The 15,404-nt window shown below is 42.5% G+C and overlaps 3 non-coding genes and 2 pseudogenes across 3 annotated transcripts; 1 reads left to right on the forward strand and 4 right to left on the reverse strand.

Annotated features, from left to right (window-relative positions):
- The first annotated feature begins 4,971 nt into the window (after positions 1–4,971).
- On the forward strand, positions 4,972–5,162 carry LOC140285996 (U2 spliceosomal RNA). Its single transcript, XR_011910918.1, has one exon. It is a non-coding gene; the product is annotated as a U2 spliceosomal RNA (small nuclear RNA).
- Positions 5,163–13,205: 8,043 nt separating this feature from the next.
- Positions 13,206–13,393, reverse strand: LOC140286014 (U2 spliceosomal RNA). The gene has a single exon (XR_011910935.1). It is a non-coding gene; the product is annotated as a U2 spliceosomal RNA (small nuclear RNA).
- A 275-nt stretch (positions 13,394–13,668) lies between these two features.
- Positions 13,669–13,782, reverse strand: LOC140286031 (U5 spliceosomal RNA). Its single transcript, XR_011910941.1, has one exon. It is a non-coding gene; the product is annotated as a U5 spliceosomal RNA (small nuclear RNA).
- Positions 13,783–14,193: 411 nt separating this feature from the next.
- LOC140286027 (U2 spliceosomal RNA) lies at positions 14,194–14,327 on the reverse strand (annotated as a pseudogene).
- A 302-nt stretch (positions 14,328–14,629) lies between these two features.
- On the reverse strand, positions 14,630–14,719 carry LOC140286024 (U2 spliceosomal RNA; annotated as a pseudogene).
- Between the last annotated feature and the right edge of the window lie 685 nt (positions 14,720–15,404).

The raw sequence follows: 15,404 nt of genomic DNA on the forward strand, positions 1-15,404 counted from the left end.
TAGAGGACGATCTCTCTCGTTGGAAGTCCTTACCTATATCACTTATGGGGAGAGTTACAACCATTAAAATGATGATACTACCAAAAGTTAACAATTTGTTCTCAATGATCCCCATAAAACTATCTGCTACTTGGTTTAAGTCACTAGATTCATGCATCTCCAAATTTCTGTGGAAAAACAAACCACCACGTATTAGTTTAAAAACCCTACAGAAGACCAAGGACAGTGGTGGATTAGATTTACCTCATTTTCAGCACTATTCCTTAGCCAATAGGTTACAATATATATCAAAATGGTTTAAACCTTGTTGTTGTCACAGTTCCCAGAGACGTTGTAATCGTTGAGGATTCTATATTCACCCCCTCATTAGAGGCACGTGTTGCAGATTGATGACACTGAATCTTCTTCTCTGTTCATTGCTGGCATCATTCCCAGCATCGTAAGTGTTCGTGGCATTGTTAGCCTCTTCTTCTGGATCTTGATATCGAGCATCCTTTTGTATTTCTGGTTTGTAAGTCCTCTCTCTTCGTTCACCGGAGTCTTCGTCTCTTTGTCCTTGAGTTTGGTGATTTTTTCTTCTTTTGATGCCTTGACACAGTGTGACAGGTGATACCACATGGGAGATCCTTTAACTTGAACTGCTGTCCCTGTGCTGCGAAATGGTTGTGCTGCTCAAATGGTCTCTCCTTCATCATATACACAGTTATTTATACATCACCTTCCACCATGAAGCGTTGTCCCTTTTTGTTTCTCTCTTTGTTCTTAAAATGCTGTTATAAATGTCTAAACCAATCCATTAAACTAGATCATTTTGGCAGTAAAGCGATCTACAATGTGCTTGGTCGCAAAGCTGCTCATCTGTGGTAAACAGCTCTTCAGAAAGGCATTCTTCAATTGATTTCACTCATTTTATGTAATAATTTTGTGATTTCCTACAAAACTACACTTCTTCTCCCATCTGTCTGAGTATTTAATATTGTCTGGGTCCCGTTAAAACATGTATTTTTCCCATCTAATTCCTTGTTTGCTTTAAAACAAGTATTCCCCATTTTCTATCCCTTCAGTAGCCAACCAGTTTGTATGGAGTACAGTGGAGCAACTTGACTGATCAGTAAAACACTGCTTTTGTTGTCACCGCAAGGCTTCCCCCGTCGGTTGTTTCACTGAGACACTACTGAGTAACTACAACTCAACACAGTTTATACACATAACATTCATATACATACTAACAAACAAACAAACAATAATTTACAATAATTTGAACGTACACCCAGGTAAATATTCCTGTAGTCTTCTCATACCGACTATGGACCCATTCATTGTTTAACTTCACTGTTTTGCAAATCCTAATTGGATATTACACATTGACATTGAACTTTACTGGATACGCAGGTCTTCATTGCATTCAGCAGCCTATATGTGAGCATTTATGTGTAAGCTGTTCTTCTTTGCATTTATCAGCAGCAAGCAATCCTTCACTGCACATGCATATGTAAATAGTAAAACAATTCCAATGTGTTAGCGAAACCCTCTATATCACAGTGGTTTCTAAGGTCTATTTTAAGTTCTTTGCCATCAGTGAGATGACATTGTTTACAAAGTGTGTCAAATTATCACTGAAGATCTTTTCAGGAATTTCAAATCTAGAAATGAGTTATTTTACGCGTGATTTTGCTACTGAGAGTGCATCTGCTTGTGCACATGGAAATATTTCAGACCATTTGGTAAAAACCTCTGTTGTCACTGAGCAGAATCGTTTCCCTTAACATTAATTTAGTTCAATGAAATCTACAAAATAATGAAATAATGAAATCCAAACAAATATGTTGAAAAAGATACACTGGCTTAGGGAATTATCTTCGTTTTGGTCTTAGATTGCCCTGTGGAATGTATTTTGCACATATTTGACCTGCTAGACAAAACTTTATTCATTTATTTATTCTAAAAAAATGTTTTTAATAATTAGTAAAACCATATGCTGTAAAAACCTGGTTCATTATTGCTTCCATCCCTCCTGTTGAGACATGACATGGTCCGTGGCTCAATACTGCAGCATATTTAAACAAATTCTTTGGCAGTATGGTTTTCCTTCCGGTCATTCATACGAGTCTATTGTAGATGGCAATTGAATAACATCTAATAATGCTAAAATATTTGTAGTTTATACATTTAGCTGTGGATGTCAACATACCTGTTTTTCCAATGCTGTGTTAACACATGTACAGTTGAGAAGGCATACTGACTGTCAGTGTAAACGTTAACAACCTTTTTGTTATTTAATTTACAAGCTTCAGTTAAAGCTACCAATTCGACTGCTTGAACAGAGTAATTTTTTGGTAGTGGTTGTTTTAAGAAAACTTCAGTTTCTGTTACTACTGCAAATCCTGTAGCATTTGTGCCATCAGGGTTTTTTTCCTTGATCTGTTGAATAAATATAGTTATTTCTGCATTTTCATAATGTATATCAGTTAAGTCTGGCCTGGGTAAAACACTGATGGTTATTTCTGACATGCAATCATGAGGCTTTCCATCTGTGGGGTAGGTAGCAGTGTGGATGGATTAAGTGTAGCACATCTCTCGACAACAAGGTGTGGCTGTGAAAGAAGAACTGTTATGTAGGAGAGATGTCTGGTAAAGATATTTTGTTAAGTAACCATATCACAGCCACTGCATGAGGTACCTTAAGTGTTAATGGGTGAAATAACACCATTATTGTTGATGCCTGCACTGCCAATGGCTTCTGGCCATTGATTCAAAAGTACGATCTCGTCCCTTTTTCCCCTTTCAGTGGACACTGGCCCCTAATTACCGCAATTCAGCAGGGGGTCTTTCATTAGGAGTACTGGACTCCCCCGTGCACGGTTTCAGCTCCGACCCTGGACAGCGGAAAAAACTTTGAGATCTGGTTTGAGGACCCAATTGTTGAGAAAAGTCTCTCAATGAGACTCAGAGTTGCTGGAGTCAGTTAATGCAAAGGTTTAATCTTGCAGCAAGTTCAAGAATGTGTGTGTGTATGGGTGTATGTGTGCGAACGTGTGTGAGTTTGTGTGTGTGAGAGTTTAAAGAACCTGTAATCCACAGGCAGGCCTTAACTAGTATGGCACGGGTCCAGCCTGTCTCATCTTTTTTGGAAGGTCCAGCGCTCGGCCGTAACCCTTCTGTCTGTTTGGACTCTCACATACATTCGGTTAATCATAGAAAAACGAGAACAAAACTTTTTAGCCCCTTAAATTCATAAAACAGACATGGTGCAGTTATTTCCATTCTAGAAAATAAGAGTAATCACCACCATTCCTATAAATTCTGGATATTCTAACAATCTGAATCTTTTTTAAATGTTCGATGAAGCCCTTTGCTGTTCTGTTTAGAGACTCAGCTGATCATAAACCAAGTTTTGCTCTTGAACCAAGCTTCTAAACTCTTCACCTTTTTCATTTCTCAGTTAGTATTCACTTTAAAACTGATTAAAAGAAAAATTAAATGAATGCCTATCAACAAATGTGGGATCTAAACTCTAGTGCTTCCTCTAAAATAATTTCCTTTCTCAATTCAGAAATGTGTGTGTGTAAGTCACAACACCCGTGACACCAAAACGGCTTTCTTTTCTCTCTTTTCTCTACACTCTGCACTGTGAGCACACACAACAAATCAGAAAGGCTTTTTTCTCTCTTTTCTACATTATGGACTGTGGGGACACAAAACCGCTCTCTCTTTTTTTTTTTTTGATTGTGTGCCAGGGCGTTGTCTCACGTATTAGATTATGCTTAAGATACGAATGAGTTTATCAGTCACATCAGAATCCATACATACTGATCCTCCCGTAATAAAATGGTCGGATCTTATCAAACACACTTTGTTTCTTGTGACAAGTCAGCGAAACAGCGTATACACGTCAAGACACTGAATCAAGTTTGCCACAAGAACTCATAAGTTTGGCAGTATTGCTCTGCCGTCAGCAATCATACACCCATTTTATTTTCATGAGACATGTGCAGGCACCTGTTCATCTACTGTTCTATCACTATGAATTAGTTTATCTATTATCAATAAGGATACTTCTACAACTACTATCAAAGTATGTCCGGACTTCTTATGTTGTCAGTTGCTATATATGAATAAGTGGGTTGCTACTGAAAAGCATTAAGCATGTCACACAGCCCAAACATATAACATTTCAGGACACACCACACAGTTAACAACCACAGTGAAGCGTGTCAAAGCCCAAACATGTAACATTCAACAGGACACTTACACAACACATTCAAATCAAACAGTCAGACAACATACAAGAACCTATACCCCAGCCGGCATTGCTCCCTGCCTATTTTCCTACAACTCACTATGTGTGCGCACACCTTTATTCACAAACTCTTCAACTTATACTCTTTTACCGAAGCTGCTACAGCTCGATTGGCCAAATACCCTTAGATCCTATTTCGGTGAATTTGACATCTGCCTGGCATGTAACAGATTAGCGGTTTAGCAGTTTTAATTTAGTTTGAGTGAAGGAATTCATTTTATAGCAAAATCCGAAATCGTGAAGAACTCATGGAAGTAAGCTTATTCTCGGATTCCTGAATCTTTAGATTTGCTCTTTGTTTTACTGCAAAGTACAACGTTGAGCAGCACTAATGAGTTGTTTCTATTTTTGGCAGGCTTTACCTTTGCGGATGAAGCCCTTTCTGTCTGTGCAAAAGAAATCTTGTTACTGTGCAGAGTGACTTCTCTGAGTAGAGTCGCCTTACTTGTTGCGACTGTGCCAATGTTCGAAGCTGGAGTGCAAAGTTGTTGCTTGAATGGTGCTCGCTGGAGCGTGCGGTAGTGTAAAGTTATACCATTTAAAAGGGCTGAAGAGTGCTCAGTGCAGCGGGTGGGCCGAGGTGCAAAGTGACACTATGGCCATAAAAAGAACACCGCTACAAGTGCGCATTGTGCCAGGAAGGGCCCTCGGACGTGAACCAGTGGACAGTTATCGCTTCTCGGCCTTTTGGCTAAGATCAAGTGTAGTATCTGTTCTTATCAGTTTAATGTCTGATGTGTCCTCTATGCGAGGACTACATATTAAATGGATTTGTATCAATAGGAGTTGAAAAAGGAGCTTGCTCCGTTCACTCCAAGCATCGACCCGGTACTGTAGTGCCCCTGGGAACGGTGCGCTCTCCTCTGCTCTTGTGAAAAAGCAAACAGCGGTGCAGGATGGAGGTTTCAGGGAGCCCAAGATGAAACTTTCTTTTAGTCTGCTGAGAAAAGAGAGTGAATGCGAAGTAGACTTTAACACGGCTCTGGGAGCGAGCCGAGTGCGGGCTAACCAGGAGAATTGCTTGAAAGAAACGCGACACCGAATGAGCGGTCAGAACAAAGCCTCAATACGGTGTTCCTGTGGTGTTTTTATAAAATGCGGTGAAAAAAAAGGTGTGAATGCCCCATAGAAAACTAAAAGGTGGAGCGGAAGTGTTCGGCTGCAAGAAGGTGTGAATGTCCGACTATATTTGGTGAAAAGCAGGTGAAGCAAGGTCTGAATGCCCAACCTTACATCATCAAAAGCGAGATCAGAGGTTTTTGGCTGCAAGAAGGCCATAGTTTGCCAAAAGTGGGTAAGGTGCGAATGACCGACTAAATATCAACAAAAGTGGGGGCGGAGGTCTTCGGATGCAAGTGGGTGTGAATATCCCACCATAGAAGTATGGTGGAGAGGAAGCTGTGAATGGCCGACCATAGTTTGCAAAAAGCGGGTGAGAAAAGGTGCGAATGTCCAACCATACATGATCAAAACAGGGAGCGGAGGTGTTTGGCTGCGACAAGGTGTGAATGTCCACCCATAATTAATGAAAAGCGGGCAACAAGTAGGTTCGAATGCCCAACCATACATCATCAAAAGCAGGAGTGGATGTGTTCGGCTACAAGAAGGTTTGAATGTCCGAGCATAGTTTGTAAAAAGCTGGTAAGAAAAGGTTCGAATGCCTGAACATACATCATCAAAAGCAGGACTGGATGTGTTCGGCTACAAGAAGGTTTGAATGTCCGACCATAGTTGGTAAAAAGTGGGTATGAAAAGGTTCGAATGCCCAAGTTCGGCTGAAAAAAACTGTGTTCGGCTGCAAAAAGGTGTGAATGTTTGACTAAAGTTTGTAAGACAAGGTTCGAATGCCTGACAATGTATGATCAAAAGCGGGAGCGGAGGTGTTCAGCTGCAAGAAGGTCTAAATGTCCATCAATAATTGCTAGAAAACATGAAAGAAAATTTTCGAATATCAAACCGCACATGATCATAAGTGGGAGCGGAGGTGTTTAGCTGCAAGAAGGTGTGAATGTCCACCCATAATTCCTCAAAAATGGGTAAAAAAAAAGGTGCGAATGCCCAACCATACATCATCAAAAGCAGGACTGGATGTGTTCGGCTACAAGGTTTGAATGTCCGAGCATAGTTTGTTAAAAGCAGGTAAGAAAAGGTTCGAATGCCCGAACATACACCATCAAAAGAGGGAGCGGAGGTGTTCCGCCATAAGAAGGTGTGAATGTCCGACCGTAGTTGGTAAAAAGCGGGTAAGAAAAGGTTAAAATGGCCGTCTGTACACAATCAATAGCGGGAAGGGATGTGTTCGGCTACAAGAAGGTGTGAAAGTCCGACCATGTTTTGTAAAAAGCGGTTAAGAAAAGGTGTGAATGCCCGACAATGTATGATCAAAAGAGGGAGCGGAGGTTTTCGGCTGCAAGAAGGTCTGAATGTCCAACCATAATTTGTAAAAACCGGGGAAGAAAAGGCTCGGAAGCCCGACTATACACCGTCAAAAGCGGGAGCAGAGGTGTTCAGCTGCAAGAAGGTCTCAATGTCCATCAATAATTGCTAAAAAACATGAAAGAAAATTTTCGAATATCAAACCGCACATGATCATATGCGGGAGAGGAGGTGTTCAGCTGCAAGAAGGTGTGAATGTCCACCCATATCTCCTGAAAAATGGGTAAAAAAAGGTGCGAATGCCCAACCATACATCATCAAAAGCAGGTGTGAATGTCAGATCATAATTTGCAAAAACCTGATGAGAAATGGTGAGAATGCCCGACTATACACCATCAAATGCGGGAGCGGAGGTGTTCGGCTGTGAGTAGGTGTGAATGTCCGACCATACTTGCTGAAAAATATGACAAAGCAGTTTTCACTTGGTTTGAGTGAAGGATTTCATTTTATATAGAAATCCGAAATTGTGTAGAACTCGTGGAAATAAGTTTATTCTCGGATTCCTAAAGGTTTAGTGTTGTTCTTTGGTATACTGCAAAGTAATACTTTTTATTTTGTTGAAACCGATTCAGACATGGATAAATATCAAGGAAAAAGCAGTTTTAACTTGGTTTGAGTGAAGGAATTCATTTTATATCAAAATCCGAAATTGTGTAGAACTCGTGGAAATAAGTTTATTCTCGGATTCCTAAAGGTTTAGTGTTGTTCTTTGGTATACTGCAAAGTAATACTTTCTATTTTGTTGAAACCGATTAAGTTAAAACTGCTTTGTCCTTCATATTTATCCATGTCATAATAGCTTTAAAAAAAAAAGAACGTTGTACTTTGCAGGATAGGAAAGAACAACACTAAACCTTTTCAGGAATCCGAGAATAAGCGTCGATTGACGAGTTCTACACAATTTCGGATTTTGATATAAAATGAATTCCTTCACTCAAACCAAGTGAAAACTGCTTTGTCATATTTTTCAGCAAGTATGGTCGGACATTCACACCTACTCACAGCCGAACACCTCCGCTCCCGCATTTGATGGTGTATAGTCGGGCATTCTAACCATTTCTCATCAGGTTTTTGCAAATTATGATCTGACATTCACACATGCTTTTGATGTTGTATGGTTGGGCATTCGCACCTTTTTTTACCCATTTTTCAGGAATTATGGGTGGACATTCACACCATCTTGCAGCTGAACACCTCCTCTCCCGCATATGATCATGTGCGGTTTGATATTCGAACATTTTCTTTCATGTTTTCTAGCAATTATTGATGGACATTGAGACCTTCTTGCAGCTGAACACCTCTGCTCCCGCTTTTGATGGTGTATAGTCGGGCTTTCGAGCCTTTTCTTCCCCGGTTTTTACAAATTATGGTTGGACATTCAGACCTTCTTGCAGCCGAAAACCTCCGCTCCCTCTTTTGATCATACATTGTCGGGCATTCGCACCTTTTCTTAACCACTTTTTACAAAACATGGTTGGACTTTCACACTTTCTTGTAGCCGAACACATCCCTTCCCGCTATTGATTGTGTACAGTCGGGTATTTTAACCTTTTCTTACCCGCTTTTTACCAACTACGGTCGGACATTCACACCTTCTTATGGCGGAACACCTCCGCTCCCTCTTTTGATGGTGTAGGTTCGGGCATTCGAACCTTTTCTTACCCGCTTTTTACAAACTATGCTCGGACATTCAAACCTTCTTGTAGCCGAACACATCCAGTCCTGCTTTTGATGATGTATGGTTGGGCATTCGCACCTTTTTTTTTACCCATTTTTGAGGAATTATGGGTGGACATTCACACCTTCTTGCAGCTGAACACCTCCTCTCCCACTTATGATCATGTGCGGTTGGATATTCGAACATTTTTTTTCATGTTTTCTAGCAATTATTGATGGACATTCAGACCTTCTTGCAGCTGAACACCTCCGCTCCCGCTTTTGATGGTGTATAGTCGGGCTTCCGAGCCTTTTCTTCCCCGGTTTTTACAAATTATGGTTGGACATTTAGACCTTCTTGCAGCCGAAAACCTCCGTTCCCTCTTTTGATCATACATTGTCCGGCATTCGCAACTTTTCTTACCCGCTTTTTACAAACCATGGTCGGACTTTCACACCTTTTAGTAGCCAAACAACTCCGCTCCCGCTATTGATTGTGTACAGTCGGGTATTTTAACCTTTTCTTACCCGCTTTTTACCAATTATGGTGGGACATTCACACCTTCTTACAGCGGAACACCTCCGCTCCCTGTTTTGATCATTTATGGTCTGGCAATACTACCTTTTCTTACCCGTTTTTGAGTTATTATGGCTGGACATTCACAGCTTCTTGCAGCCGAACACCTCTTCTCCCGCTTTTGATGATGAATGGTCCGGCATTCTTACCTTTTCTAACACATTTTTCAGCAATTATTGTTGGTCATTCACACCTTTCTCATCAGCTTTTTACAAATTATGATCTGACATTCACACCTACTTGCAGCCGAACACCTCGGCTTCCGCTTTTGATGGTGTATATTTTGGCATTCGAACCTTTTCTTACCCGCTTTTTACAAACCATGGTCGGACTTTCATACCTTCTTTTAGCCGAACAACTCCGCTCCCGCTATTGATTGTGTAGAGTTGGGTATTTTAGCCTTTTCTTACCCGCTTTTTACCAACTATGGTCGGACATTCACACCTTCTTACAGCGGAACACCTCCGCTCCCTCTTTTGATGGTGTATGTTCTGGCATTCGAACCTTTTCTTACCCACTTTTTACAAACTATGCTCGGACATTCACACCTTCTTGCAGTGAAACACCTCCGCTCCCTCTTTTGATTGTGTATGTTCGGGCATTCGAACCTTTTCTTACCCGCCTTTTACAAACTATGGTCGGACATTCAAACCTTCTTGTGGCCGAACACATCCACTTCTGCTTGTGATGATGTATAGTTGGGCATTCACACCTTTTCTTACCCATTTTTCAGTAATTATTGGTGGACATTCAGACCTTCTTGCAGCTGAACACCTCCGCTCCCGCTTTTGATGGTGTATAGTCGGGCTTTCGAGCCTTTTCTTCAACGGTGTTTACAAATTATGGTTGGAAATTCAGACCCTGCAGCCGAACACCTCCGCTCCCTCTTTTGATCATACATTGTCGGGCATTCGCACCTTGTCTTACCCGCTTTTTACAAACCATGGTCGGACTTTCACACCTTCTTGTAGCCGAACAACTCCGCTCCCGCTATTGATTGTGTACAGTCCGGTTTTTTAACCTTTTCTTACCCGCTTTTTACCAACTATGGTCGGACATTCGCAGCATCTTACAGCGGAACACCTCCGCTCCCTCTTTTGATGGTGTATGTTCGGACATTCGAACTTTTTCTTACCCACTTTTTACAAACTATGGTCGGACATTCAAACCTTCTTGTAGCAGAACACATCCACTTCTTCTTTTGATGATGTATGGTTGGGCATTCGCACCTTTTCTTACCCATTTTTCAGGAATTATGGGTGGATATTCACACCTACTTGCAGTCGAACAGCTCTGCTCCCACTTTTGATTATGTTTGGTTGGATATTCGAACCTTTTCTTAACTGCTTTTTACAAACTTTGGTCGGACGTTCACACCTTCTTGCAGCCGAACACCTCCGCTTCCGCTTTTGATGGTATATATTCGGGCATTCGAACCTTTTCTTACCCACTTTTTACCAACTATGGTCGGACATTCACACCGTCTTTCAAGTGTAACACCTCCGCTCCCTCTTTTGATGGTGTATGTTCGGGCATTCGCACCTTTTCTTACCCGCTTTTTACAAACTATGGTCGTACATTCAAACCTTGTAGCCGAAAACCTCCACTCCCTCTTTTGATCATACTTTGTCGGGCATTCGCACCTTTTCTTACCCGCTTTTTACAAACTATGCTCGGACATTCAAACCTTCTTGTAGCCAAACACATCCACTCCTGCTTTTGTTGATGTATGGTTGGGCATTCGAACCTACTTGTTGCCCGCTTTTCATTAATTATGGGTGGACATTCACACCTTGTCACAGCCAAACACCTCCGCTCCCTGTTTTGATCATGTATGGTTGGACATTCGCACCTTTTCTCACCCGCTTTTTGCAAACTATGGTCGGCCATTCACAGCTTCCTCTCCACCATACTTGTATGGTGGGATATTCACACCCACTTGCATCCGAAGATCTCCGCCCCCACTTTTGTTGATATTTAGTCGGTCATTCACACCTTACCCGTTTTCTTGCCGCCAAACACCTCTGATCTCGCTTTTGATGATGTAAGATTGGGCATTCAGACCTTGCTTTTCCTGCTTTTCACCAACTATAGATGGACATTCACACCTTCTTGCAGCCGAACACTTCCGCTCCACCTTTTAGGTTTCTATCACACCTTTTTTTTCACCGCATTTTATAGATTATGGTTGGAAATTCTCAACCACTCATCCGAAGACCTCTCCTCCCGCTTTTGTTAATATATTTGAACTTTAGTCAGACATTCACACCTACTTGTAGCCGAACACCACCTCTCTAGCTTTTGATGAGGTATGGTCCGGGATTCTTACCGTTTCTAACACATTTTTCAGCAATTATGGTAGGATATTCACACCTTCTTGCAGCTTAACACCTCCTCTCCCACTTATGATCATGTGCGGATTGATTTTCGAAAATTTTCTTTCATGTTTTCTAGCAATTAATTATGGACATTTAGACCTTCTTGCAGCTGAACACCTCCGCTCCCGCTTTTGATCATACATTGTCAGGCATTCGCACCTTGTCTTACCCGCTTTTTACAAAATTTAGTCGAACATTCACACCTTTTTGCAGCCGAACAGTTTTTTGCAGCCGAATTTGGGCATTCGAACCTTTTCATACCCACTTTTTACCAACTATGGTCGGACATTCACACCGTCTTACAGCGGAACACCTCCGCTCCCTCTTTTGATGGTGTATGTTCGGGCATTCGAACCTTTTCTTACCCGCTTTTTACAAACTATGCTCGGACATTCAAACCTTCTTGTAGCCGAACACATCCACTCCTGCTTTTGATGATGTATGGTTGGGCATTCGAACCTACTTGTTGCCCGCTTTTCATTAATTATGGGTGGACATTCACACCTTGTCGCAGCCAAACACCTCCACTCCCTGTTTTGATCATGTATGGTTGGACATTCGCACCTTTTCTCACCCGCTTTTTGCAAACTATGGTCGGCCATTCACAGCTTCCTCTCCACCATACTTGTATGGTGGGATATTCACACCCACTTGCATCCGAAGACCTCCGCCCCCACTTTTGTTGATATTTAGCCGATCATTCGCACCTTACCCGCTTTTGGCAAACTATGGCCTTCTTGCAGCCAAAAACCTCTGATCTCGCTTTTGATGATGTAAGGTTGGGCATTCAGACCTTGCTTCACCTGCTTTTCACCAAATATAGTCGGACATTCACACCTTCTTGCAGCTGAACACCTCCGCTCCCGCTTTTGATCATACATTGTCAGGCATTCGCACCTTGTCTTACCCGCTTTTTACAAAATTTAGTCGAACATTCACACCTTTTTGCAGCCGAACAGTTTTTTGCAGCCGAATTTGGGCATTCGAACCTTTTCATACCCACTTTTTACCAACTATGGTTGGACATTCACACCGTCTTACAGCGGAACACCTCCGCTCCCTCTTTTGATGGTGTATGTTCGGGCATTCGAACCTTTTCTTACCCGCTTTTTACAAACTATGCTCGGACATTCAAACCTTCTTGTAGCCGAACACATCGACTCCTGCTTTTGATGATGTATGGTTGGGCATTCGAACCTACTTGTTGCCCGCTTTTCATTAATTATGGGTGGACATTCACACCTTGTCGCAGCCAAACACCTCCACTCCCTGTTTTGATCATGTATGGTTGGACATTCGCACCTTTTCTCACCCGCTTTTTGCAAACTATGGTCGGCCATTCACAGCTTCCTCTCCACCATACTTGTATGGTGGGATATTCACACCCACTTGCATCCGAAGACCTCCGCCCCCACTTTTGTTGATATTTAGCCGATCATTCGCACCTTACCCGCTTTTGGCAAACTATGGCCTTCTTGCAGCCAAAAACCTCTGATCTCGCTTTTGATGATGTAAGGTTGGGCATTCAGACCTTGCTTCACCTGCTTTTCACCAAATATAGTCGGACATTCACACCTTCTTGCAGCCGAACACTTCCGCTCCACCTTTTAGTTTTCTATGGGGCATTCACACCTTTTTTTACACCGCATTTTATAAAAACACCACAGGAACACCGTATTGAGGCTTTGTTCTGACCGCTCATTCGGTGTCGCGTTTCTTTCAAGCAATTCTCCTGGTTAGCCCACACTCGGCTCGCTCCCAGAGCCATGTTAAAGTTTGCTTCGCATTCACTCTCTTTTCTCAGCAGATTAAAGAAACTTCCATCCTGCACCGCTGTTTGCTTTTTCACAAGAGCAGAGGAGAGCGCACCGTTCCCAGCGGCACTGCAGTACCGGGTCGATGCTTGGAGTGAACGGAGCAAGCTCCTTTTTCAACTCCTGTTGATAAAAATCCATTTAATATGTAGTCCTTGCATAGACATATAACATATTAAACTGATAAGTACAGATACTACACTTGATCTTAGCCAAAATGCCGAGAAGCGATAACTGTCCACTGGTTCACGTCCGAGGGCCCTTCCTGGCACAATGCGCACTTGTAGCGGTGTTCGTTTTATGGCCATAGTGTCACTTTGCACCTCCGCCCACCCGCTGCACTGAGCACTCTTCAACCCTTTTAAATGGTATAACTTTACACTACCGCACGCTCCAGCGAGCACCATTCAAGCAACATCGGCACAGTCGCAACAAGTGAGGCGACTCTACTCAGAGAAGTCACTCTGCGCAGTAACAAGATTTCTTTTGCACAGACAGAAAGGGCTTCACCCGCAAAGGTAAAGCCTGCCAAAAATAGAAACAACTCATTAGTGCTGCTCTACACGGAAGTCTTTAGTAAAAGGCGAAAGACTTGTACATTATGAAGAGAAACCAGTGTATGATTATCCATCACTGCGGGAGCAGGGCATCAGGCTAGTTGGCATAGCCACCTTCCCCATGGTGAGCTTTGCTTGGTTGAGACGCTTGCTCCCCCCCCTTGCTCCTCGGCTGACCAAGTAGGAACAATCGGGCCATATTCGATGGCTGCCTTGTCTTTTACTCTGTGCAAAAGACAAGGCAGCCACAAACAACACGGGAACACCGTGTTGAGGCTTTGATCTGACTGCTCATTCGGTGTCGCGTTTCTTTCAAGCAATTCTCCCAGTTAGCCCGCACTCGGCTCGCTCCCAGAACCGTGTTAAAGTCTGCTTCGCATTCACTCTCTTTTATCAGCAGATTAAAAGAAAGTTTCATCTTAGGCTCCCTGAAACTTCCATCCTGCACCGCTGTTTGCTTTTTCACAAGAGCAGAGGAGAGCGCACCGTTCCCAGCGGCACTGCAGTACCGGGTCGATGCTTGGAGTGAACGGAGCAAGCTCCTTTTTCAACTCCTATTGATACAAATCCATTTAATATGTAGTCTCGCATAGAGGACATATCAGACATTCAATTCAATTCAATTCAATTCAATTTTATTTATATAGCGCCAATTTACAACAATTGTCATCTCAAGGCACTTAAGTAATATAGTCCAATTCAAGCCAATTGGAATTCAATTCATTGTAATCATGATCCAATTAATTCATATAGAGCCAATTCAAAAAATTAATATCCTAGCTAAGGAAACCAACAGATTGCACCGAAACGTGTCTTCAGTCCAATCTCCCGTCCTGAGCGTGCCTGTGGCAACTGTGGAAAGGAACGACTCCCTTTTAACAGGAAGAAACCTCTGGCAGAACCAGACTCAGGAAGGGTGGCCATCCGCCTCGACCAGCTGGGGTTTAAGAAGATAAGAACAGATACTACACTTGATCTTAGCCAAAAGGCCGAGAAGCGATAACTGTCCACTGGTTCACGTCCGAGGGCCCTTCCTGGCACAATGCGCACTTGTAGCGGTGTTCTTTTTATGGCCATAGTGTCACTTTGCACCTCCGCCCACCCGCTGCACTGAGCACTCTTCAGCCCTTTTAAATGGTATAACTTTACACTACCACACGCTCCAGCGAGCACCATTCAAGCAACAACTTTGCACTCCAGCTTCGAACATCGGCACAGTCGCAACAAGTAAGGCGACTCTACTCAGAGAAGTCACTCTGCACAGTAACAAGATTTCTTTTGCACAGACAGAAAGGGCTTCATCCGCAAAGGTAAAGCCTGCCAAAAATAGAAACAACTCATTAGTGCTGCTCAACGTTGTACTTTGCAGTAAAAGAAAGAGCAAATCTAATGTTTCAGGAATCCGAGAATAAGCTTACTTTCATGAGTTCTTCACGATTTCGGATTTTGCTATAAAATGAATTCCTTCACTCAAACTAAATTAAAACTGCTAAACCGCTAATCTGTTACATACAAGGCAGATGTCAAATTCACCGAAATAGGATCTAAGAGTATTTGGCCAATCGAGCTGTAGCAGCTTCGGTAAAAGAGTATAAGTTGAAGAGTTTGTGAATAAAGGTGTGCGCACACATAGTGAGTTGTAGGAAAATAGGCAGGGAGCAATGCCGGCTGGGGTATATGTTCTTG

The sequence above is a fragment of the Leuresthes tenuis genome, unplaced genomic scaffold (assembly GCF_036924035.1).
Source record: "Leuresthes tenuis unplaced genomic scaffold, fLeuTen1.0.hap1 SCAF_69, whole genome shotgun sequence".
Taxonomy (NCBI): domain Eukaryota; kingdom Metazoa; phylum Chordata; class Actinopteri; order Atheriniformes; family Atherinopsidae; genus Leuresthes; species Leuresthes tenuis.